At 44.1% G+C, this 26,048-nt stretch overlaps 1 long non-coding RNA gene across 1 annotated transcript in view; it reads right to left on the bottom strand.

Moving 5' to 3' along the window:
- Positions 1 to 7,734: 7,734 nt before the first annotated feature.
- Positions 7,735 to 26,048, bottom strand: part of LOC134556020 (uncharacterized) — a 61,131-nt gene continuing 42,817 nt past the window's right edge. The window contains exon 6 of the long non-coding RNA XR_010081538.1: positions 7,735 to 12,511. This is a non-coding gene — a long non-coding RNA (uncharacterized LOC134556020). The remainder of the gene's footprint in view (positions 12,512 to 26,048) is intronic.

Here is a 26,048-nt window from a genome sequence, read left to right as displayed (position 1 = left end):
CTCCAGCTCCAGCGGGGTGTCAAGGGCTGCCCTGGACACCAGAAGGGCTGTGCTGCTTCCCAGGGCAGCCCAAGAGCAGGGCGCCCTTCAAAAGCCATGAGCTGCCACTGCAGTGTGTGATTTCCAGGCTATTCCAGCAAAGATGTGCAGCACATCACCAGCGAGGGGTGGAGGTGATGCAGGGGAGCCGCGGTGCTGCTGGCCCCAGCACCCAGGGGAGCCTGGGAGGGTGCCCTGAGCTCCAGGGACCACTTAATGAGGAGAAAAAGAAACTTCCAGCTACCACAGTGGTCTGTTAAATGAGCTATAGCAAAGTAACAGGTCGAGAGAGCAACAGAGAGGTTTGCAGAACGGATCTTACACAGTCCTGAAACCAGAAGCTCCAGGGTTTGGAGGCTGAGCTGAAAACTACCATTTTAAAAATAAAAGGTCATATTGTGCAAGTGTATCATATGAGTTCTGATCTGATTTTTAAAGTGGCAAAATACTCTTCACAAATTTATGGTATCAATTTGCAGACAGTCATTAAAGGCATGACTGAGATTTCCATTTCTATTTTTAAGAAAAGTAAAAAAAGGGGGGGGGAAACCCAACCCAAGCTGCTTCTGCCACCCTAGATTCAATCCTCCCTCAAACCAAATTTATTGTCTCCAAAGACTGATTGTCCTCTTACCATCAAAAGCTGGACTGTATGTTCAGTAATTTAACCCTAGACAGATTTGAGTGGTGCATATGACAATCAATGAGCTGCAGCCATTCAAACCCTGCAAAATTGCTAATTTTGGAACACTATTACTGAGATACATTGCAGGCACTGTGCCATGAGAGTAAACATACAGTCCTACAAGCATTACATAGATCTCCCATGAATACTTCTCAGCACAGAAGTTTACTGAAATTATTAAAAAGAATTAATTAAAATTCATTAGTATCATTAGCATTTCTTGTAGATCAATGCTACCTACTAGATCAATTCTACCTAGTAACAAGACTATCAATATCTGGTGCAGCTCTGGGCCATAAGTACCAGAAAAAACCCCCACATTTAGCTTGTGCAAAAATACGCAAATTTAATTTCAGATCATTTGTGTACGCTCAATTACCACAGTGCCATGGGCAAATAAGATGCTAGAATGCACACACAGCTACAGCCTTTGCTGTTCTCTTTGAACCAGCAGTTCTCTCATTGTAATGCAACGTTGCTTTTCCTATCTTGCTAATCTGATCATGACAATAGGGATTGTAATAGTTAAACCTCAGGTTTCTTAATTTAAAAAATCATAATTTTTTTATAATTATAGAAAAATCTGCCCAAAAATTGCCCTCCTCTCCATCCTGCCTGCTGCCCCCCCCCACCTCTCGAGCTCTCCACAGGACTGTGAAGGATTTCTCTCATTGCATTTGTCAGACTTTGGATTCAGGCTCCAAGACACAAACCCTTAGTCACAAGACTTGGTATCAAGATGCTGCAATACCCCATAGGTGGGGAAGTTAAATGCTTCACTCAGAGACAGAATAACAGCAAAGCTGTCTCAAAAGGCCCTACACCAGAATCTGTTGTACACACTACAGTACAAGCTCAGCTCCTCTTGCAAGTAATTATTTCCTATTGAGGAACATTTTCATTTTTCAGATGTCTCAATGGAAGAAAAAATAACCCCCAAATGTAATGAAAACCCCAAAACCCAGAGGAAAGCCCAGTCCCCTGAAAGGTGGATGTCAGATGGAAGCCCTGGGAGCTGCAGTACCTCGGGAGGTGCTGCCTGCAGAAAGGACCTCAGCACCTCATGGTGCCCATTTTCTGACAGCTGAAGCTTGCATTTCACCACAGCTCCTCTCCCCATGCCTGTGCCTGGCATCCCAGCATGTGGGCCAAGGCAGGAGCACAGGGCGCAGTGTCCAGGGGAGCTGCTGTAGGCTGTCCTCCCCAGAGCTGTTCCAGAGGACACAAAGGGGTAGGGCTTGTCCTCGCCCAGAGTTACCTGTGCCCCACACCCAGCCCAACTGAGCTCCTGCAGAGGCAGCAAAGGGAGCTCAGCATCCCTGCAGGCACCACAGAACCCCTTGTAAAAAGCTTTCCACAGCTGCTTTATTCCTGTCTGGGGAGCATCCCTTGATGCAAACAGGAATTGAAGGTTTCTCCCTTCACTCCCCCACCTTTCCCTTCCTGTATACTGATGCTTGAAGGGAAAAACAGATTTTAGAGATCACTCCCTCAACCAGATCCAAACACAGATAATTCTGTCAGGTAAATTTTGAGCCGGAAGCTCACACAGCAGCAATGAGTTTAATTTTAAGGGAAGAGCAGATCCAAAGAGAATCTCTGAAGTGCCCATTTCACCAGACTGTTTGTCTGACTCTGTCCCTGCTGAGAACAGTGTGCAGAACGGGCTCTGAGCAATGTGATGGCAGCAATAGCTAGCACTGAGCAGGGAATTGTGAAGTGCAGATGCAAAGTTTGGCTAAGACTTTCAATGCTAAAAGGCCACAGTTGGAATTCAGTTTTTGGAATTATCCAGGTTGTAACCTTTTTGAAATGTAACAATTTTTGCGCATTTTAACACTGCATATGTAGATTAAGCATTATTTTCCCACATTCTCTCTCAGGCAGAAAGAATTTAGGCAGACTAATAACACACCCATTTTAGAGATTATGCCTTTGGGGAAAAAATAATACCCTATAGCTAATTCACTAGGGGAGATAAGTGATACTCATCTCTTTTACTAGCTAGAATGATATTTAAAGATGCTGCAAAAAGCTAATTACCTTATTTCTGTGAAGCAGATATAAGACTAAAACCTGTTTAATAGTTAAGCCTGTTGCTATAACAACCACACTTCAAGGACATGGATATACCAAACACGCAACAACATCTGCATTAGCAAAATGTCTCACTGCAGTTGAACTCTACCTGGCAAAAGAACCAATTAAATGTGAAAACTTCTTCATCCAGAAGGAGAAAAAAACCCTAAAAAATACATTATTTTGTTATTGTTAATAGAATTCCATCTTGAAACACCAACAGCCTCCACAGGAGATTTGCCTATTTAATTCATCTAGTTTTGGATTCCTCCCCAAATGTTTCCCCTCCAAGGACAAGAAGTAAACTTCAGTGTTCCCACCTCAGTCGAGCAGACATTTAAGCATCTGGCGGTTTCCATTAAGTGGTGGGAATATTGTTTTGGCTGTGTATTGCACCAAGCTCAGAGATAAATTTTTTTTCAGCCTTTGCTCATGAAATAAAGAAAAGAGAATGAAGTACAGAAAAAAAATGCTTCACTGTAATGTAACATAGCAGGCCAGGCAAGGAATCAATAGATTTTTGTTTGTTGGGGGTTTTTTTGAGTAGTTTGACAAATTAAGGAGTCGTTTGGCACAACCTTTTCCTTTATTAGATCATTATTTAACTGGGATAGAAAAAAGACTATAGAATAATAACTTTTTTATTATTTTTAAAAAGGAAGACAGGCTAAGTCAAACTGAGGCTGATAGAGATGTGTTCAGTGATGTTCAAGAGCAGTATGTGAGTTTTGCTGTTCTGAATAAATATGAATTTTTTTATAGGCTAGGGAAGCTGTACTTGAATATAATTATGCACAAAGGGCTGTTGCACACAAAACTTACTAATAGCCATAAAGAAAATAAACTGCAAATTTTTGCACAACAATTTTAACTACTCTAAAGCCAGCCAAATGGTCTCATTATAAAGGAGTGTAGCTCAAACTTACACAGTGATTGTTTGCATAGTTTGAGGAGATCTCAGTTCACCCATAAAACATCCCACAGCTAGAAAGACCAAAAGTGATTGGGATCGAATTTAGGAAATAATTATTTTCAGCATAAAAAGTATTCATTGCGCAAGTTTCCAATACATCATAATGCTGCATGAGGAGCTGATAATCATATTAATGTTTGCAAAGGGATGAATACAGCTTCCTCCTGGTTAAATCTGTGCTTTGCAATACCAGTCATGAAACATGGCAGTGGGGAGATAAGAGGCTGCAGCAGTACTTGTACACCTCTGATGTACAAATTTCCTGACATTTCTCTAGCCTAGTTCCCTGATCAGAGCATCTCAAGCAATATAGCTCCAACAATATACACAAATTAATCTGATTATGCTCCTTTCCTCCCCTTTTTCACTTTCCTGAGTTTACAAACTACGTATTTGAGGACGATAGCTTCAGAAGCAACATGAAATTCAGCACAAGTTTTACAAAGCTTTGCAGAACTGTGCCTTTGTTAATAATAAACACAAAATATGGGTTTCTCTACAAACACCTTTTAGCTTTCTCTTGCAAATAGCAGCTGTGGCTTTGAAAGAACATTGTTTTCATTTGAATGCACACCTGTGCAAGGAGCAATAAAAGCACTGGAAGCAGAATTCTACAAATGTGTTACAGTGTTCAAGGTTTTTTGTTTCAACTCAAATTGCATACTAGAAAGGCAGCCTGCCAAAATCAGACCACAGAAATAAAAATCACACTTTCCTTTTTCGTCTTAAATGTAAACACAAATTCTGACATTTATTAGAGCAAAACTCTTTACAGCAGAAGGCAGCAAGGATCTCACATCATTGATGATGGAACAACACAAGTTGCAAACCTCTTGTTTAAACAAAACCAGCCTCACCCTTAAGATGTGGTTTTCAGCTGGATGAATCTGCCATCACCTTCTTGTATTTGTTTTTAAATTTCACTTTTAACAATTGAGCACTTTTAAGAGCCTGCTTATCAATAAGCAAACGTACCTGAGTCTTCCATTTGGAGGTCTAATGTCAGGAGCTGGAAAAGTTAATGTATCATAAAACGTTTTACAGCAGCTGTTAAAGCCAAAGGCTGAAATCAAATTATCTCATACAAAAGGAACTCATACCATTGTTTTTAAGAGTTGGGATTTCACCCACTGAGCTGATGTCTTGAATCATAAGGTGAAAGCAGAAGACACTGCTGTGATACTGACTACCAGAAATGGAAGCCCAAAACTAGCAGCTCTTTGCTCAAGAATGTGTTAGGTGAGATCAAGATCAGAAAAACTAAACATAGGTTGCTAATTTGCAAATGAGGTCCAATATAAGTAAATAATGCTCATAGAAAATGTTTGATTCCTATCGTCTCAAGATCATGAGCCTCCAAACTACACATGGAAAGCAAGTTACAAAATAGCTTCTAATTGCAGGAAAAGGCTGACAAGAAGAGAGGAAATAGCCTCATCACTTCATTGACATTAATCCAAGCAGTGATGATCTACACTTCACTCTTTTCTTTAGGTGTGAGAAGAGGTAATCTTTCATTTAAGCCAAGTGGTATAACTGAAAAGAATACAAGGTATTCTGCACCAGGCATATCATCTCTAGTTCAGCTGTTTTGCAGCTGTGAGCATCTGGAGGCCAGTGAAGAGCTACCTTCCCTACAAAAGAGCAAAGATACTGGCACTGCAATTTCTCTACAAGAGAGATGTAGGTGAGGAAGGCACCAGAGCACAGTAGCTGCTAGACCCTGCACAAGCAGTGGCAGGCTCCCAGTTGGAGGACAAGCTCTGAAGCTTCCTCAGGGCTATTGTGCCAGACACATTATTCCATTTTCTTCCATTTCAGAGAGTTATATTGTTTTCCTTGGTACTCACTTGCCTATTGTTAATCTCCTCTAGCCCCCAGCACGATTTTCAAATTGCAAACAATGATAAGAACAATGTGCAGAAGTGACTGATGTTAAACATTGCCATCTGTCTCCACTAAAGCCTCTTGGTTATTCAGCATAACAGCTGGCAAGAAAACAGATTACTTCCTTTATACACTTCAGCAAATTTGATCTATTATCAATTATTTATGCCCACTTTTGGTTAGAGATGTAAGAGACAGCCCATTTCTCATTTTCCAAACGGAGGCTCTCGGGGCTGGATTCAATTACAGCTAAATTATGTGATAAGGTTTGGGATGAGCGTTGCCACCCTCTGACAGTGTTCCCAGACTCTAGTGAGGCTGCATGTCTGCTCTGTGACACAGGAACAGGGCCAGCCTTCAGCTTCAGCCTAGCAGTGTCACGATGAGGGTTCCCTTGGGGCCACCACAGTGTAGAACAGCTGTCACACCCACACAGGATCACAAGCGATCCCTCGGCTCTGCCTGTACTCTCAGCAACACCAGTAAGCACTACAGGCTTCTCCTGGAGAGGGAAATTGCTCCAGAAAGAGCTATGTCACAGAAGCATGGGAGGTGGTCAGAAATTTGTGCTCTCTCAATAAAAATTTCAAGGCCTTCGCTGAAAGATAAGTGCACATCTGAAATATGCATTGCAAGTTGTGTCATTCCTGTTTCTAATGCAATGGTTGGGGAGAGCTTAGCCCAGGCACGTCCTGCTCTCCTTCCTAAGAGGCATTGCCTAAGATGCTCTGGGGGTAGAGGTCTGTTCCTCATGAATGTGAGAGAGCCCAAGCATACCTTGGGTATCGTGAAAGGAAGTTCCTGGAGGGTAAGGAGAATGTGAAGACATGGATTGGGGCTTTTTAGTAGGGCTTTTATGGCACAACGCCCTAGAACAGACAGCTGCAACACTTTGTATGGAAAACAAACATACTCTGTGAAAAAGCCCCCATGAGCCATCAACAGATGAAATGCAGGATGAGTTTATGCCCAGTATGAGCCTACAAAAAGCAGTGAGGGTGTCTGTCCGGGCTGCCCCTGCCCCAAGGTCCCCTCTGCAGCCGCTAGAGGTCAACACGGGCCCGCGCTGGGAGCGCCGGGCACGGCCCCGCCCGGCCGGGTCACACCCGGGTGTGTGCGGATGGGAGAGACCCCCGAGCCCCGCAGCGCTGGGACCCGCAGCGTGTGCTGGGCAGCCTGGGCCTGCTGCACAGCCCTCCGGGGTGCACAGGGGATGCACAGCCCTCCGGGGTGCACAGGGGTGTGCAGGGGATGCACAGGGGATGCACAGCCCTCCGGGATGCACAGGGGATGCACAGGGGATACACAGCCCTCCGGGATGCACAGGGGATGCACAGGGGATGCACAGCCCTCCGGGGTGCACAGGGGTGTGCAGGGGATGCACAGCCCTCCGGGATGCACAGGGGATGCACAGCCCTCCGGGATGCACAGGGGATGCACAGCCCTCCGGGGTGCACAGGGGTGTGCAGGGGATGCACAGCCCTCCGGGATGCACAGGGGATGCACAGCCCTCCGGGATGCACAGGGGATGCACAGCCCTCCGGGATGCACAGGGGATGCACAGCCCTCCGGGATGCACAGGGGATGCACAGGGGGTCCACAGCCCTCCGGGGTGCACAGGGGTGTGCAGGGGGTCCACAGCCCTCCGGGATGCACAGGGGATGCACAGCCCTCCGGGATGCACAGGGATGCACAGGGATGCACAGGGGATGCACAGGGGGTGCACAGGGGATGCACAGGGGATGCACAGGGATGCACAGGGGATGCACAGGGGGTGCACAGGGGATGCACAGGGGATGCACAGGGATGCACAGGGGGTGCACAGGGATGCACAGGGATGCACAGGTGATGCACAGGGATGCACAGGGGATGCACAGGGGTGCACAGGGGATGCACAGGGGATGCACAGGGATGCACAGGGGGTGCACAGGGATGCACAGGGATGCACAGGTGATGCACAGGGATGCACAGGGGATGCACAGGGGTGCACAGGGGATGCACAGCCTTCCAGGATGCACAGGGGTGCACAGGGATGCACAGGGGTGCACAGGGGATGGACAGGGATGCACAGGGATGCACAGGGGGTGCATAGGGATGCACATGCATGAGGAGAGCAAGCAGGGAAACACCGCATGCTGCTCGACAGGGGGTGAGAGCTAATGATGTGATCATCTGCTCAAACCCTGAAATACAAACTCAGGAAACACAGAACTCCTTTTACACAGAGCAGTGCCAAATACACCTCTCACATATTCATGTCCTCCATGATTTCCAGAGACAATGACCAGTACTTAGTTCAGGGCATGTAATTTCTTTTATCTGTCCAGGAGCTTCAATAACTGTGCAACATTTTGGATTCTGAGAAATCAGTGAGTATAAAAGTCGTATACATTCAATAGAAAACAGCTTTCCAACCCTTCAACAACCTCCAAATTATCATGTTTTTTCCCTGCAAGGCAAAACACAGTTGATCATTGTTATGAAATTGTCATTCACTTTCCCAGTTTTACTGCTTCAACTTGATAATTTCTTCCTTAATTCCATGTTTGCTTTTCATAATGTGTCACTAAAGTTCCCGTTCTTTGCCAGCATGTTCTTCCAAGAGGGAAACATTGGTAACATTTTCCTTTCTGTCAAAAAGTATTTACATGTACACTGAATTCCCCTATCCCAGTTGGCTGTCACAGCCTTACCCTTGGCAGTGTTCAGACTCAGTTTACTTCCTCAATTTGCTGTCTCTGTGAGAGGGATGCCCTCAGTCTATCACTGTATCAGGGGAGGGAACCAAATGTTTGGTATGTTTTAGCAAAAGACAAATATTACAAAATTTACCCACACATTTATATTCTATCCACCTCCAGAAAAACAACAATTATTTGACAGGTTTTTCTCAAATAAACTGGTTTTATAGTTCAGGCAATGGCAGATTCAAGTTACTGCTGACTTCTGGAAGCTACCATATTAAAGGAAAAATACTATTATAAGACTTCTATAATGTTTTCTCCTTATTGACATGCCAGCTTTGTAGATGAACTCCCATCTGAATTGTAGAATGTAGGCTTATTGTAGAATGTAGATTGGGATCTATGGTTATACTAATAGATTTTCAAGGTCTTTTTATTGCAGTATCCATTTTTCTGGGGTAATTACACATACCTATTAAACCTTGCAAAATGCTTTATAGCTTTAGTAATGTGCAACTCACAATGTCTTCAAAAATCAGAATCCATATACAATTTTTTAAGTCTGGAAATGTAGACCAGTTAATTATTAGGAATTTCCTAAGGATCCTTGATATTCTGTACCTATTTGTGATTAGAAATATTAAATTATTCTATTGATCTGTAAAACATATCCTGTTGATTTTTTTTTCATTTTATTATTTTGCAAGGCCCTTGGGGCAGCAGGATGGTGGGCACCTCAGCAGGAGGAGGTTGGGCTCCCTGGTTCATCACAGCACTCCTTGGCATTTTCAGAAAGCAGGATCTAGAAAGGAATCCTGGGCTGCAAACTAGGGAAGGGGGGGGGTCTAGGGAATTGTGGAGGGGGCAATTCCCTAGGAGTGCGTTCCTATCCCCCCAGCATCTCCTGTTGTGCTGTCCAGTCCTGTGCTGGGCACACCAGCTGGGAAACCCAGTGAAAATAATGAATGCAATTGCAGCAAGAAGAGTCGCAGGCGTGGAAAAAGGAAGATGGTTTTTCAGATGAGACCAGGGTTCACATGTACTTCAGGCATGGGTTTAGCTCCTATAAAGAGCTGGAAAAGTCCCCTCAGACCTCGTGAATCATTCTCAGCTAATGAGAGCACATTGTGGTTGGGCTATCAAATAAACACGTGTTATCTGCTCTTCGCCCTGGCGGACGTGACTGCGGGGCTGAAACCACCCAGCAGAGCCTCCCGCTGCTCGGACATGCAGGTAGGGATTAAATTTCACTTTGCTGTTTTGCTCTTGTGTGCACTGATTTATCTGGTAACCCAAAGACCTCAGGGAAGACAGTGCCAAAAGCACTGCTGAGTTCCTGTAAGGTTAAATCCATTCTTCTGCCAGTAAGATTTTAGTATTTTATAGAGAGCAAACAGGGGCCTCACAAACCTCTCCGGGTTTCTCCCTGCTCTGGGTTTTCAGCCATTAGGTCTTTCAGGGAGGAGATACCAGAACTCATTTTTTCATATTGCAAAAAAGGTGAAAAGAACCACCAAAACCCCACAGTGGTGAAGTTCCTTCTTTTTCTCTCTCTCTCTCTCTTTTTTCTTTTCTTTTTCTCTCTCTCCCCTGTCAGTTCATTTCTCTCTACAGACATCTACTGAAGACTTGGAGAAAGACATTTCAGGAAGTCGTGGCTGTGAAAGACAGCACTCAGCATATCAGAATCCTAACACAGTCCTGGTAACCTGTAGCATTCAAAAATAGGATGAAGAGCTTCTGCAAAGATCCTCTAAACCAGACAAAATTCCCTCTGACGCCACAAAGACTGCTGCTTAGATAAAGGCTGATGTCTCACTCACTGGAAGGGAAAGCACTTTGGTGAGCAAGTTTCATCCCCTCAGAAATATAAATTTAGCTGTGATACTTGGAAATATTAATTAGATGTGTGGCTTTTGTTTGTGTATAATTTTAGCAAATCTTCACATTTTATACCTTCACACAAAACAGGAGGTCTTATGCAGAACTTTTCAGGTTCACATGTAAACTTGGAGCAGGGTGGAAACTCTCTTAAATCAATAAATATTTTCCCATTCTTCTGTATTCACATAACATAAAATAAATCAACATGCATAACCTAAATGCAACTATCCTGACCTAGGATGTGGGCAGACAAAATCAGCCAGCCCAATGATTTGCTTGGGAAAGCCAAAGAAATTAATATGGTGTACATTCTAATACATCAAATATTACACAGGGAAAGGTTGTTATCTCTTCTAAAGTGTAAATACAACTTCTGATGTATGGGACTGTAACCAAGCAACACTTGATAGTTCATTATCAAGTCCTAAAAACATCTTGAAGAGACTACCTTCCACTTTTATTTCATCTACAGAGAAACAAGTGACCCTAGACACTGGAGGTTGATTTGTGATAGCCTGTAGAGTTTGTTATCTTTGTGAAGTGTGGGATTTAGATGTCTTGCATTCCAAACCCTCCAGGATCCGAAGCTCTGTCCTGGATCAGCCTTTCTGCTCAGGCTGTGCTTGCAGTTTCATGGGCAGCAGTCTTTGGTCACAGCTGAGACAGAACTCTGTCCCTCTTCTCTGCATTTCTTCTTTCTCTTGTTCCTGCTGCTCTTGCTGAGATCTGCCAGGTGCCAGCTTCAGCAGCCAATTGAATTTCTCACAGCATAAAACCAGAGAGGCTTTCAGATCACTCCTTAAATCAGTTTCTATGCAGGTCCAGTGAGCACCAAAGGAGCCTGAGGCAAAGCAGTGAGAGACATGGAGTGGAGCAGGTGGAGCTGGGAGAGAGGGTGAGAGACACAAACACCTTCACCACAGGATATTCAGTGACCTGTGGAGCCATATCTTTTATCACCCCTGCTCCTCTATGGTCTTCTGCCCTGCTGAACCACCTGGCAGTACCAGTACCTCCCTGCCAGCCTAAAGGGAAACAACATACACAGAGGAAACTCTTTTCCCTGGGGTGGGAGGGCCAGGAAAGACAGAGGACTGGAAGATGAAGTATATTTGGAAGATACTTATGGCTTTATTATAATACTCCCAAAGACTTCACCTATTAGTTTAGGTGTAGGCCCAAAGTTTTGGCATTCAAGGGCAGGACAGTAGCAGGAAATGTCTTCATGCTGTTTCAGTCAATGTGTGTCTGCCTGTGAGTTCACCAGCTGATTTGGTTGTGTAAAAGGCTAACAGACTTCCACTTAAAGTAAAATTAAAACCCCTCACAGCCTCTCACAAATGGCACAAAATGGCTTGGGAGCTGCTCCACTGTGACAAATGCTTTTTACACAACCTCAGCTCTCTCACCTCATGCTCAGCTCATCCTGGCCAGCTGCTGTCCTACAGCCTTTGGAGACTGCACATGGAGCAACCATCATCTTCCACCATGCATTTGTTTGTAGGGCTCAGGCTGGGCCATCAGCATGATAAAAACACTCTAATAACAACTATCTATAGGAGAGTGTGCAGACTACACACTTACTCTCAGACTGCAGCCCATTGTAAAAACCAAACATGCTGGAAAAGGGTGACTTTCAGTCATTTTGGAGTAGTAAGGATGAAACAACCAGTGTTTCCATTTTTAATTCTTACACTGGCAGCCGTTCTCCCAGACATGTTTCAAAAATTTAAACATGCCAGACAAGTCCTGCCACTGCAGAGGTTTGCTTATTGGTTGAAAGTACTGTTGTACTGAACCCCAAGGAAATGCTCAGGGAAACAAATCAGGCTGCTGGTGGTGGATCTCTGTAACATGTGAAAGCCTTGTACTAGTGTGAAAGCCAAACAGTTGGAGATCCCAAGTCAGAATTACTATTTAACAGGAAAATTAAGAAAAAGGCAATAATACAGAAACACTCTCTTAAACTGACTGAGTCAGGATGGTGGTAGAAGTGTGATTAAATGGTGGTTGCAGTCCTGTTGGAGTGATGGATGTGGTTCTCTCAAAGCAGTGATCCTACAGTAAAGTCCGGTCCTTTTCTGGAGGTCCAGTGATGACTGTGGAGCTCTTTCCCTCTGGGCATCCAGTGGGTAGTGCCCTCCTGGTGCTCCAAATCTCAGATTATATCCAGGTAGGAATGCCTGTAGGTTCCTCCTGCTGGGTGAGACATCTCACAATGGGATGATGTAGGTCTATGAGCCATGCAGTGAGAGCTGATGGCCCACGAGCAGAAGACCCCTGGGGAGAATTATCAGGGATGAGTCATGGAACAGATGAAAAACACTGCCCCACCTGTTTTTAACAGCCTATGAAGATGGAAATGAAAACATACTTTTGGTTACATCTTATATTGTAACCTAAGATCTAACCTGCAGCAGTGGCAGTCTCTCCTACCTGGCAGGAAGGCGAGCATTCCACATGCATTAGGCAGCTTGCAGGCTGCGTCTTTACAAAAACAGCATTAAAATCTCACAGTCCTGTGCCTGTGTCTCTGGAGATACACATAGATAGATATACCTTGGACTTAGAAATTGCTGTCTGTCAAGCCCTGGACATTCAGGTAAAAACACTGGGTTAATATGTTTAATGCTTCATGTGCTTTCAGCAGGGTGATGTATACAGCTTTAGCAAGAACGTCCCTGGATGATGAAGCAAACTGAAATGTTCCCATTAAAAAATAACAAAGGGGAGCTATTCTTGGAGCCATTTGGGCCACCAGATTCTTCCTAAATAGTGCAGAAATATCAGCTTTGAATAATTAATACCTGGAGTGGTTGATTCTCACCGAGGAAAAGGAAGTAGCTTAGCTGGTCCTCCAGTAGCCATTCCCACCAGAGGGGAGAGTCAACTTTTGTAGTGCCTTTCATTAGGATTCCTCAGCCTTGGACACAGCAGCAGCAACAAAACACTGCTCACCTTGGAAGTCAGGGTGAGAACTAGAATTCAACTTCATGTTTCAAGCATGTATGTCCATTCAAGACCCTCTTCCTCACAAAATTTGAGCAGGGATTTCAAAATTTGAGAAGCAATTTCCAGCTAAGCCTGAAACTATAAAGGCATCACAGAAACAGCATAGCAGAGCTCTGAAGTCAAATGTTGGATTCAGATCCACAACCCATTCACAAAGGGAAGACAAACTGTGATAAAGCCTTAGCACTCTGCAGCTACACAGCAAAGTTTGAGGACTTGAAGCAAGTGATTCCTAAAATCACTTACATGTTATAAAGACACATAAGCTGGCAAAAAGAAATGGACACGGTGCAGGTTTTTTAATGTACCGTACAAAAGGGGCATAAAAAAAGGAGGGAGAGGGACAAGAGGCAATGGTTTTACAGTGAACAAGGACAGGTTTAGATAGAGGTTAGGAAGAATTTCTTTACTGTGAGGGTGGTGAGGCACTGGAACAGGTTGTCCAGAGAAGTTTTGGATGCCCCATCTCTGGAAATGTTCTCAGGTCAAATGAGACTCTGATCAACCTGAGCTAGGGAATGGCATCCCTGCCTATGGCAGGGGGTTTGGAACTACATGATTTTTAAGCTCCCTTTCAACCCAACCCATTCTGTGCTTCTGTGATTCTATAAAGGTGAGGTTTATGGTCCAGTCTAGGCAAAAGGGGATAAGTTTGGTGGATGCTCTCACCCGAAGAGGGATTCCCTTAAGGTACCTCAAGGGTATCTCAGAAGAATTAGCAGTTCTTGTCAGCAAAGCAGGTCTGTGTGAGCCCTGTCAGGCACATCCCCATGTCCTCACTGCTCCAACACTTTTAGACAGAGCAGAACCTTGTTCCACAGGAACTCAGATGGTGGTTGTTGTGCAGCTACTTATGGGCTTTGCAGTAGCTGAGATTCCTCATGAAAACTTGTACTCTCTCAGGAAATCCTGAGAGAGTACAAGTTTTCTATCCCAGCAGGATCAAAAGGCAAAACCTATTCAGGCTGAGGAATAAAGTATGTAGATTCACAGATTTTATGTATTCCTTATCTCTTCAGGGAGACAAAAGCTGCTTGAATCCTCAGGGCTTTGTTTTTTAAAACACAATCTCAGGCGAGTTTGGGTGCAGGTCAGGACACGAACTCCAGCTCAGCTAAGTCTATTCAGCCCAAGGGATAGTTCAAATAGCAGGACACATGTCCTGGAAAGAACAGGGCAAGAACCAGGAAAACAACTTCACCGATGACTAAAGCCTACAGGCAAAATGAATGACCTTTGTCCTCTGGAACCCATACAAAAAAATAAATCTCGCTCCACATTAGTGACATATCACAAATAAACTAAAGAATACTAATGACCCTCTGCAATATTTGTATTTTTTTTTCAGAATATTATTTCCGGCATATCTCTGAACAACGGAAATAATGGTTAGAAACTGAGGGCTGATCACAGAATGAAACACTTTTCTCCCCTGATCCTTTTGAAACTAATTTAGGTTTATTTTATACAGCTGAGACTCACTAGAGCTGTAACTCAGAGCAAGTGCAAGAAATGAGTCATATCAAAATTCCCATAGTGATTGACTGTGAGTAGTCCACTTACTCGACCAGCTTAACACATTATTATTTTTAACAGGGCCAGCAGGGACAAGTTCTGGACTCTGTTAGGATTTGCCATGTTTGTGTTGATAAGACCCCTCTAGCTAAGTCTAAGCCTTGGAATGCCTTGGTTGCTGCCAGCAGCGCTGTCAGCCCAAGCTTGCCTGGACCCCAGCTTAGACAGCAGCCATAAGCAGGACCCTGGAGCAATCTGGGGTGTGAGGAGGCAGCCAGGAAGCAGGGCTCTGCTTGCTCTAAATACCCCACGTCAAGCTCATCTCAATCTACAGGGCAAACCACAAAGCTTCCAAACTCATGGATATAACACAGGCACCTGGTCTCACTGCCTTTCACCACAACTTGCCCCAGAAGTGCTGCCCTGCCAGCTGGGGTGGGTGACAAGGACAAGTGTAATTGCCCACACCATCACCCACAGAGCAGGGCTGAGAGGGGAGCACAGCACTTATCAACACTTATCACTTATCACTTATCAACAACACTTATCCTGGCCTGAGCATCCAAGGAGCAAGGCCAGAGGAGACACCATGCACCCTAACCCCCTGATGGACTCCCTGGAACCACCCTCACCTGAACCCTGAGCCCCAGAGGCAATACAAGGCACTCTCAGCTGTAAGAAGGTGTGCTACCATTCAACACACGTGTGTCTTGCCACTTCAGTGATTTTAAGCCCTCACAATTTCAAGACAACATGACAAATCTGCACTTAGGAGCCCTTCTTTAGAGGCTTCAAACCATGGCACAGGGAAGGTGGTGAAAGGATGGTCACGTCACACAGGATGGAAGTACTTGCCCATGATACAGTCAATTAGACTAAATTAGGCTACTGCACTGCACTAGTGCTTGAAAAGAAGCAAAGAAAATTGTTCAGGCAGTCCCAGTAGGAACTCAATTAATTATTAATAGGGACCTGTAATAGCTGACATCCACTACATTAGAGGAAATCCCTGTGGTTTAGTGTGTGGGTGAGATATTCACTTCTGGGTAAATGAGCCAATTTGGCCAATAAACTTTGGCAACTTTTCTTAGTTGGCCATGAGAAGGGACAAAGTTAAGAGTCAGATGTCAGGAGAAAAATCAGGCTATTTGAACTACTGAACTTATGACAAAAGGTCTAGACTTATTGTCTCCAATGCTTAAAGTTTACTAAGCCAATAAATGTAATCTGATACCTGAAAAGAAAAAGTGACAATCTTTGACTGCTTCTGGAGAAGTTCCAAATGAGTGTCTCCTTTTCCTTTCTTTTCTTTCTCCTGCTTTGGGATTTTGAAAGAGGGAGGTTGACTTACTTGCTGGAATATATATTTTTCTCTAGCTTTTCCTCCATTGCCGTGAACCTATTTGGAACCTGGCTAAAGATGAGCATCCTTATTCACAGACAAGAAGGGTGAATTGGTTAGACTGATTTCTGGCACAGTAACAGTTGCCAGTCACAAATATTCAGACAGCTTGTTTTTATGAAAACCGCTACAGATTCAAAAATTTTCATGCATTGTAACCTGGGAAACTATTTGGAGAAAGTTTGCTTCTAGAAGTCATCATAATTTTTTCTCCTTTATACAGAGTTTTGATGACTCCCATGAGAAGTGGAAATAATAACTTGGGGAACAACAAATGAGAGACCACCACAGGAAACTAACAGTTACTTCTCAAAGCAGGAAGACACAGCCACAAAGCCCTTGGGTAGCAAAGGTACAGACACACCCAGCAGACAAAGGTATGAGATCAGGAAAAGTGTGCTAAATGGGAACAGAGCTAAAAGATACTGAGTTCATAACCAGTGACTGAACAAGCTGCACCTGCTCCTGGACAAGGTGCCACTGCACAAGCAGATATTAGCAGACACGTGACCAAATTTTCAAATGTTCTATCCCACTAAAGACTCCAAGCTTTGTTCTGCAGACTCTGTCTCACAGCTGGAGCCAAGAATATAAAACAGGCCATGCCTGGAGAGAACAGATTGCTGTTTTAGGATGAGGTTTGTCTTTACATGGAGAATCCTTGCTATTCAAAAGCCCTCTAAGTAATAAACGTAAGGGAGTAGTTAGCTGGGAACAGCTACCCGGGGATGTTTAATGTGTGGCAAAAATTCTCCATCAGCTGCTCTTTGAAATGCTCACTCCTGTGAAGGGATGAGCTTCTCACTTTTACAAAATGCCACATTCAGCTTCCCCAGTCAGATTTTAAGTCTTTACTACAACCTGTGAGCTGGGCACAGTTCCTGTACCTGCAGTCAGTCCCAGGCAGTCTTGGCTTGCAGAAGTGTGCAGGGCTGTGCTTTTTTTCTTGCTGTCTTTTCCAAGTACCACCCTTAAGCCTTTCCTCAAGGCTAGGATAACCACGTTTGCAGTTTCTTAATGCTGAGGTTAGCTTGGGACACCTGACAGGCCTAGCAATGACCTATGTTGGATAGATCTATGACCCTTAAGGATTTATTTTAATTACAAATATAATCCCTTAGCATTGCATGTGCAAGTAGTTCAGCTTCCCAGGATCTAGAAGTCTAGAGGAAGGAGATTCCAAAAGCATGTTTTCTTTGTAGACATAGTTGGAAGTGTCTCTGAGAAATAATTGGGTTTTTCCTCAAATACTGAAGCTCTGAATGATATCTGAATGCTACAAATATTGGCACGCTGCCTACTGCTTCCAATTAGCTTCTAATTACACAGTGTAATGTATGGAATATAGTGCAAGAGGCAAATTTGTCCATTAATATGAATGTGATGAGGCCACAGAGAATGTATCTGTATGAGCTGCTGAACTGACTTGAGAGTGATTGATTGTCTTCATTTCAGTTTTATTCCCAGTTTACAGTGTTGCTTGGTTTGGGGCTCGGAATTTAATGAGATTTGCATCTAGAATATTAGAGCTGAAAGCTTTCATCTCATCTGGATTTCCTGGAATTAAGAATTTTAAATAAAATATGAAGAGAGAAAGGAAGTCAAGTAAAAGCCTAAAGATTCAGTGCTAGAGTTGGGCTGTTTTGAAGGATTCTGAGAAAGATGTGTGAAAGTTCACAGTGCAGATGGATACAGTGCTTACCTGAAAAAATAAACCTTGCCCAAGCTCATGGACCCTTCTAGGAGTGAGAATGCAAGAACAAAATGAAGGAGTTAAAGACATATTTTTGAGAAGGAAGAAAGCCTTTAGAGGAATAATAGACAAGTAGGCTTCCACTGCCATTATGTTGGTTTCCTGTGTGAATTAAGGAAAGAGAAGATGCAATCCAGGGGCCAAGTCACAGGACCAAATCTCTGTAACAGGTTTTCACATTCAGTGGTGCCAGGATTCTATGGCTGCTTATTCCTAGTCCTAGGTCATTGTGCACAGGGGGAATAGCAGAAATGCCACAAGTCCCTGGTGATGAGTGATGGGAGCCTGGGAGAGGCCAAGTAGGGATATTGCTGTCTGATTCTCCTTGTGCTGCAGGAGCTGGGTTCAGGGGCAGCTCCCTGCCCAGCACAGCTCCCTGCCCAGCACACGGCTGACGTGCTCTCCAGCATGGACATTTGGGTGGGGAAGAGACGCCGGCGAGGGGCTGCAGGGCTGTCCCCAGCTGCACAGCCCCCTGCACGCCTGCCCACTGCTGCCCACTCAGAGCCCCCAGCTGCACCACAGCCACAGCATCTGCCAGGAGCTCCATGAGGATGTGGCGAGCCCGTGCTGGGATGGAGGTGGGATGTCTCTGTTCCCTCACCTCACACCAGCAGCATCAGCTCCTCCCAGGGCTAGCACTGTGTGGCTGTCTTGGATTATGTAACCAAAAAAAAAAAAAAAAAAAGGTATATTCTATTTCATCTGTAGAAGGCAGTTGGGAAGATGTTTTTCTTTATCTCTTGTAACTCCTTGGAGGAGGGGGAGGGATGCCTTCTGATATTGGGCCAGCTGTTAAAACCAGGTGGGGCAGTGTTTCTTATCTCCGTCATCAACCTCATCCACCCTCCAGGGGATATCTTCTGTTAATGGGCCATTAAGGCTCACCAGTGACATGATACATTACATCATCCCACTGTGAGATGCTCCACCCAGTTGAGGAGGAGCCAACCATTCCTACCAAGACAAAAACTGAGATGTAGGAACACCAGCACAGCCTGTTTTCCACTGGATTCCCAGAGAAGGACCTGACCCATCTCACCACCACTGGACTCCTTCTACAGGATCATCTCTACTCCAACAGAACCACATCTCTTTCACCAGGAGAATTTATTTGGACTGCTTCCAACAGCCAGGGTTTCTAGGGTTTTGTTTGTTTGTTTGTTCTTGTACTACTACATTTGTACTTTTAATATTCCTAATAAAGAACTGTTATTCTGTTTCCCAAAACTTTGCCTGAAAACCTTTAACTGTAAAATGATAATAATTTAGAGGGAGAGGGGTTACATTCTCCATTCCAAGGGAAAGTCCAATTTCCCCTAGCAGACCTCTGTCTTCTCAAACCAGGACAGACCTCTGTCTTCTCAAAACCAAGACCCCAGCCGCCCCTGGCCTGGCCAGCACAGGGAAACACGTGCCACTGGGGCTGAGGGAAGCTGGGCCCAGGAGGAGAGGTGCTGGCCCATTTTGTCAGTGCCTGCTTCACATTCCTCAATGTGGAAAGGCCCCCCCCCTTGCTGGACATACTGGTGAGCAAGTATTCAGCACAAAGCATCCCCCAAACACCTCTGGGGCCACTGCCTGTGCCCCAGCTCCATCCTGCACCCTGCCCCTGCCGAGCTGAGGGTCAGGAAGTGACAACACTCTCTGCTGCCTGGAACAGCTTCTGTGAGGAAATGCACAAAATAGCTCTTAAATAGCGTTTTCTGCCAGAAAACAGTCTGCAGATGGCAAAGGTGAAGCAAAAAATGAAGTGGCTTTGTAGAAGGCGCTGAAGAGGATCAGTCAGAAAATGATTCTGTGTGTTCAAGCCCTCTATCTATAGACACAGCAATCAAGTACTTAGGAGATTATGAATGGTAGGTGAGAAGGTGACATTTTTCTTTTGGAAAGAAAAACATATTTTTCCTTACCCATGCTGCCCTTCACAAAGTTGTGCTGAGAAAGATCAATTCACTGAATTTCTCCTGCTGCTTTCTTTGAAAAAAGTTCAAATGCACAGACATGTCTTGGATTTTTCCCCTTTCTTCACTAAGTACTATTGAATCTATTGAAAAGACTGAAGCCTTTGTCAATACACTCCAGGTTCAGACAGTAATAGATTTTATTTGTAATTAAGTACTACCATTTTCACTTGAGCTTGGGGTACTTGAGGGGTATTTACCTACCCCTTGTCTGCAGAGACCTAGTTTTATGTAATCTAACTTTTATATTTGTTGCAGCCATGCATTTAAAATCCTCTTGCTTGAATTTCCCTTCCTACATTTTTCTCTCTCCTCTCAAGCAAAGCAAATACTTTCAAAGCAACATCTTGTACAGCCTGTATTCCTGTAGCAGCAGGCAAGGTGAGGAAGTTTTGGGTTGGTTTTGTGTCATTCACAGGTCACTACTGACACAGTCTGCAATTTATTATGACTGTAACACACCCAATGCAAGTCATGCTGTGACTGCAGTCAGGTCATGTACCTTCAGTACTAACATCAAAAGGTGCTTTGGGAACTCTTTCCCCAAAGTCCTTTTCCTTTGACTTCTGCTGTTGCACTTGCACAGATGACTGATGTGACATTGCTGTCTGTGCTCCCAGTGCCCTCACTTACCCTCTCTTATCCCCAGTAGCATTAGTTCTGATAGACACTGACATGAAAAAGGGACTGTGCTCAGGAGTTAATGAATCTGAGTGCCTGGCTAGAGAAGCTTTCAAAAGAAGGCAGACATTCAGAGGAAGGAGAGAGCAATTACTCTGCAAGGGCTGAGCACCCACAGAGCGCAGGATCCGAGACACACGGGCCCTTCTGGCAGTGCTGGGTAGGGGCTGTGCAGCCCAGCTTACACAGCTGGGGCCCCTTTGGAATTATGAAAGGGTTTTTTCCCTTGGCTGGTTGGCTGGTTGTTTTACTTTCAGATCACTTAACAAACAGGAAGTGAAGAGGACATCAAACAAAAGGGCAAGCCGAGCTCCACAGTTTCAGCTCAGCTGGGAAACTCAGAGCTGGTCTCACTGAGGGGTGGGAGCTCCAGGGGTTGTGCATCCCTAGCTGTGACCCGTTTCTTCTCAGCTCTGCTCTTTTATACTGTGACTGTGAAAAGACTTTTTATTTAACCAGCATGGGGAATCCTTTGTTCCAGCTGCCCAGAAGCCAGATGACTCCTTAATTTAAAACATAAATGGAAGGAAAAGAAAACAAAAGAGAGTTAATGAGAGAAATACAGCCTTCACTGCATCTGTGGACCACCACAACAGGTAATTTTCAGAATACTGCTACCATTACAATTAGCTGAGATTTGCAGGAGCCAAACCAACAGAAGAGTTTCTGCAATTTCTGATGGAGATCAGATTTAAGGATGTGTGTTCATCTTGGGTTACTTTCGAAAGGATAATTCTCAAACAAGCACCAGAAATCCACACAAATTACTTAAGTTTCCTCAGCACCTCTCTAACTAACCCAACTTTCTAGCAGTGAAGTTCAGACAGACTTTGAAATCACCAAAGAGGAAAAGATGGGGCTCACACAAACACCAGACCTACTAGAAGTGAGATAGGTCATAAACAATGAAAAATCTGTTCCACAATTTCATATTGCTCCTTACATTTCAGACACACAGCATGGAATATGAGATAATGAAAGGAGTTGCATCAAGGATTTGATAAAAGTCCCCCATCTGTGGTGCCTTGAGCAGACAGGCATGTCCCTGTGTGCTAACACTGCAGTCCATGCTAGGAAATTGCTTTCCCTTCCCCAATTCTGTTTTTCTATTCTGAAACCAATGTAAGGTCACAAGCACATTTGTAAATGAAGGGAAAAGCAGAGTGCGTGGAAATAATTTCTTACTTTTCAGACTGGTTGCCACATCTTTTGAAGTAGCTTTAAGCTTCAAGTTAAGGCTAGCAATTAAATAAGCAAGTCCTATTACAAGTGCACCATCTTGGTCTATTAAATTAATAAATCTATACTTAACATTATTGCTTAGTCATAAATACATATATTTGTATTTTAAACACATGGCAGGAATGCCCTGATGTTCATCACCATCAGAGTGAGAGGCAGAGCAGGTGTGATGTCAGGTTCTACCTGAACCTGCACTGCAGTGTGAGGAGGAGAATTTGTGACAAGATTTTCTAAACTTCTGAGCAGTAAACATGGTAACAGCATCTCGCTGGAGAGGGCTGAGAACAGGAGCAAACATCACAGCAGGTAGGCGACAGAGAGCATCCACAGCCTTACCTGTGCTTATTAACAACACCAGAAAACTTCAAGGGTGCTTTTAGAAGGCCTGGTACACCCCAGGCTGCAAAGCTGGTGCTCCCTTGGGTGTGCTCAGCTCTCACTTCTCTGAACACGTGCTGGCTTTAAAATCCAGCTTCATGTGAGGGTGGCCAAGGCACGTGGTGTGAGCAAAAAGCAGACTTTGCCTCACTGGATAAGATGTATAGACTCTGTAGCACAAGAACACAACAAAGAGTTCTGAAAAGCGTTTTTTATGCTGCTCCATCCTCCTGGCAAAGTGGCTGGAGCCATACCTAGGCAGACAGCCTTTCCTTCCAATCCATGGTGTGCTCCAGCCTAGTTACCAATGTCAGAGCTCCCTTGCATTTGTGACATCTTTGAGGGATTCTGCAGCACTCAAGACTACTAATGAGGGAAGTGGGAACAGAAAAATGATAGATCTGAGAAATACATCCCCAGTTAATATTTGTTCTAGGCTTGAGGAATCATAATACACACTACAGAAAGCACTGAATTAGAGATCCCAGTGCTGACCTCCCCAGTAAATTATATGTAATATTTGATGGTGTAAAGATCAATAATCTAAGCTTACAGATCATTATTAATTATTTCTTAAAGGATTTTGATTAAGCATTCAGATCTGTCATCAGCATGTATGATGGACAAAATCACATTATAACACAGCATTCCAGCATGTGAATGGTATTTGCCTTCAATGTAGCTGAGTCTGAACCTGAGCTCTGATTTCTCTCTGTGGTAATGCAGTTTAAAGTTTGAATCTGATGAAGTTTTCTTCAAGTGAGAAACCCTCTTAAAATCAGTGGAGTTGCTTAACTCAGTAAAGAAAGATGATTAATTTGCTGAAACAATATGGATGGCAAGACTGTGGGACACCCTCTGTGAATGTCCCCATCTCCCCTGTTTTCCATTCACAGGTTCAATGTCAAGTGGAACAATTATAAGATACCAAAGGAAAATAAGGCCAACCCTCCAGATGAGCCCTTGCTGGTATAATTAGGTATAACTGACATTTCTTTGGCAGACAAAGCCCAAGAGCACAGAATTTCAAAGTCTTTTTGCTGGTCTGGCTTATTTCACTCAACAGAGCTGGTGAACTTGAATAGAAAAAGCACTTTTCCTTCAGTAAAAGATGGGTCTACACAAGGACTCTTTTGTTAGCATAGCTATGCTGGCAAACCTCCTCAGCAGAGACTGATCCCAGCAGAGCTGTAGATGAAGGCCAAAGTTCAGATTCATAAACCAGAAACCACTGGGTACCAGCTGAGACCTAGTAGTGCCTCTGAGCATGCTTTTGGCCTAAGATATCCGTTTTACCATCTTTTACTGAAGCTTAAATTGGCTTGCATTTCTGTGAACTAAGTAAACGTTCACAGGTAACCTAGTGCACTGTAACTTGCTGAACCAAGGTGAAGTGGCCCAAGCACCTGTGGAGCAGCCAGGGGAAGGGAACCCTGATCTTCCCTCTTCTCAAACCTGAAATAGAAACAAAAAACCTCAACGTTCTGACACATTCTAACACTGACTGAAGTACAAGTTCCATTTTCCATCACTCCAGGGTCCATCACTCACTAAATCTTCAGACCAAGAGGGTTTTGCTTTCTGGTGGGGGTTTTAAGCCAAAGCTCTTGGGGCCTACATGTTTCTGATTTATTCTGCCAGATTTGATTGTAACTCTCAAATGACAGAGACTGAGTATTCCCCAATGTTTATATCTTACCAAGCAGACTGAAGACAATCAATAAAGCAGAGATCATCTCAATAAAAGTTTGTATACATTTCATTAAGTCATTTAAGTGCATGTGTAAGTAACTGCATGAACAGCTTCCAAGTGGAGCACTGTGAAACTCCATAGCAACACTAATGACATCAGGGAAAAGAATGAGCCTTTGAAAAAATAGAAAGCTGGAGAGGTCATGGCTTTCAGCCACACTTGATCCCTCAACATTCAGCATAAAACATACTGTTCATTCCCCCAGCTGGTGAAGAACTGAATACAGGAGACAGGGGTGATGCTCTCCTCCACAGTGATGCCATTTTTAAACACACAATTGCTCGGGCTCCTCACCTGTGGTAACTCTTGGAAAAATCCTGGGCAATGCCTTGGCTGGCTGCTTTTAGAAGCAGTGATTAGAACAGCCAATAACAATGGTCAAAGAAAACCCAATATGTGATGTTGGAAACAAATTGCTATTCCAGAGAATCATTCTGTGCAAAAGCCCTTTTCATACAACAGCAGTAATTATTTCAGAGTTCAGAGCCACAGCTTTGAACTTGAGTGGGAAAAAAAACTCCCGAAACATCTTTAATTTTGTCCTGACTCTTATCAACTTCACATCTGCAGCAGGAACACTTTCTGCCCTTTCTGGTGCAGGTATCACCTCACAGCTTGTGTGCAAGCTCTGACTGGGTGCAGATGTGAGGAGCAATTGAGAGGATGTGGATGGTTTAAGGTTGAAGGGCCCAAGCTCCCCAGCAGTCCAAGGCTGTTTGCACTTGTGTGGACACCGAGGAGGAAGGATGTGCATAACCCAGCTTTCCCTGCCCAGCCTGGTGTGCTTGGGAGGCCTTGGGTGGTTTGCAGGGAAGATGAGTGCCCTGCATCACCACTGCAACACACAGGGAGGCACAGAGGACTGAAGTGTCACTGCTGTGGGCTCGGGGTGACAAACCCAAAGTGTTCACAGCATGGCTGCCTGGAGGGGATGGACTCTGCACAACAGGGGCTGTGCTGCAGCCAGCTCAGGAAAGGAAAGAATAACCCAGCCAGGAAAACACTCTGAAAAATCCTTCAGACTTTTAAACAGTGCTTATTATTTTTAATATCTGCATTTCAGATTTTCCTGGGGTTATTGTTATTGTTATTTCTATCCTTTAACAAGTAGAAAGAGACATGGAAGAGCTAAGATATTTCCTGATCTATTTTGTTTGCCTCTAGATAAATAAACCTGCAAACATTTCAAAAGATGCTCTGACTTTTGTTTCCAATACACATGACCCACGTCATTTCCTCTCAGAAATATGCTTGTGGGAATGCTCAACCAGTTCTTGTGCTGACATCCATAATAGTCAGCTTCTGATTTCAAATTAAAGAAGCCAATCACCAGATTTCTGCAGATGACTGGGCCTCATTGGTGTGTGGGGGATACTTCTGTCCCTGTTCTAAATTTATACAGGTCTCTTCTGCAGGTTGGGATACTTTTCCTGCACTACTGGTGCCCCTTACAGACATTGTTTTGCCCTGATGTAGAGCTTTGTCAGTAAAATCCCAGAATACAGGCTGAGTTGTGTTGGCAAAAGAGATTTTCTGGTGGCCCTTTTTGCCTCAGAACAAACAAGCCGCAGTAGCAAAAGTAATTGCGATCCTTGAGATTGATTTCACTCTAAAGGAGTAAGTACAACAGCAGCAGCAAATGCAAAAAGCTCTTTTAACCACTTGCCACCTGGATGCAAAGATTCAATTCCAGCATTTTCTGCATTGCAACAGTTCCCAAGACCCCCACAGATATCAACCATAAATAAATCCAGCAATAAAGCTGATCTTGTTTATCAGAGCCATCACCCAAAGATCATGGAACTCGAGGCAGCAGCTCACACTGCTGCTCAAACACCCACCCCTCCCTTCATCCTGTTCTCTACTGATGTTAAAAAAGCACTTATCACCTTGAAATGTGAGCACCAGAAAAGAGAGCCAGCATGCAGGATTTGAAGTGTGTATCCTGCAGGCTGAAAGGCTGTTGTTAAATTTCTTTCTGTTACTCCATGGCATGTCAAAGGAGGGGATGTAAGGTCACTACTCCATAACGTTTTATGGTATACTGATATGGTGTGCTACATGCTTTTGTTCAGTGAGATACCAGGTTTGATATATATTGGGATCATTTTCCTTAT

Source organism: Prinia subflava, chromosome 11 (assembly GCF_021018805.1).
Source record: "Prinia subflava isolate CZ2003 ecotype Zambia chromosome 11, Cam_Psub_1.2, whole genome shotgun sequence".
Lineage (NCBI taxonomy): Eukaryota > Metazoa > Chordata > Aves > Passeriformes > Cisticolidae > Prinia > Prinia subflava.
The sequence above is the reverse complement of the archived record's forward strand: the minus strand, read 5'-3'. Positions and strand labels throughout refer to the sequence as shown.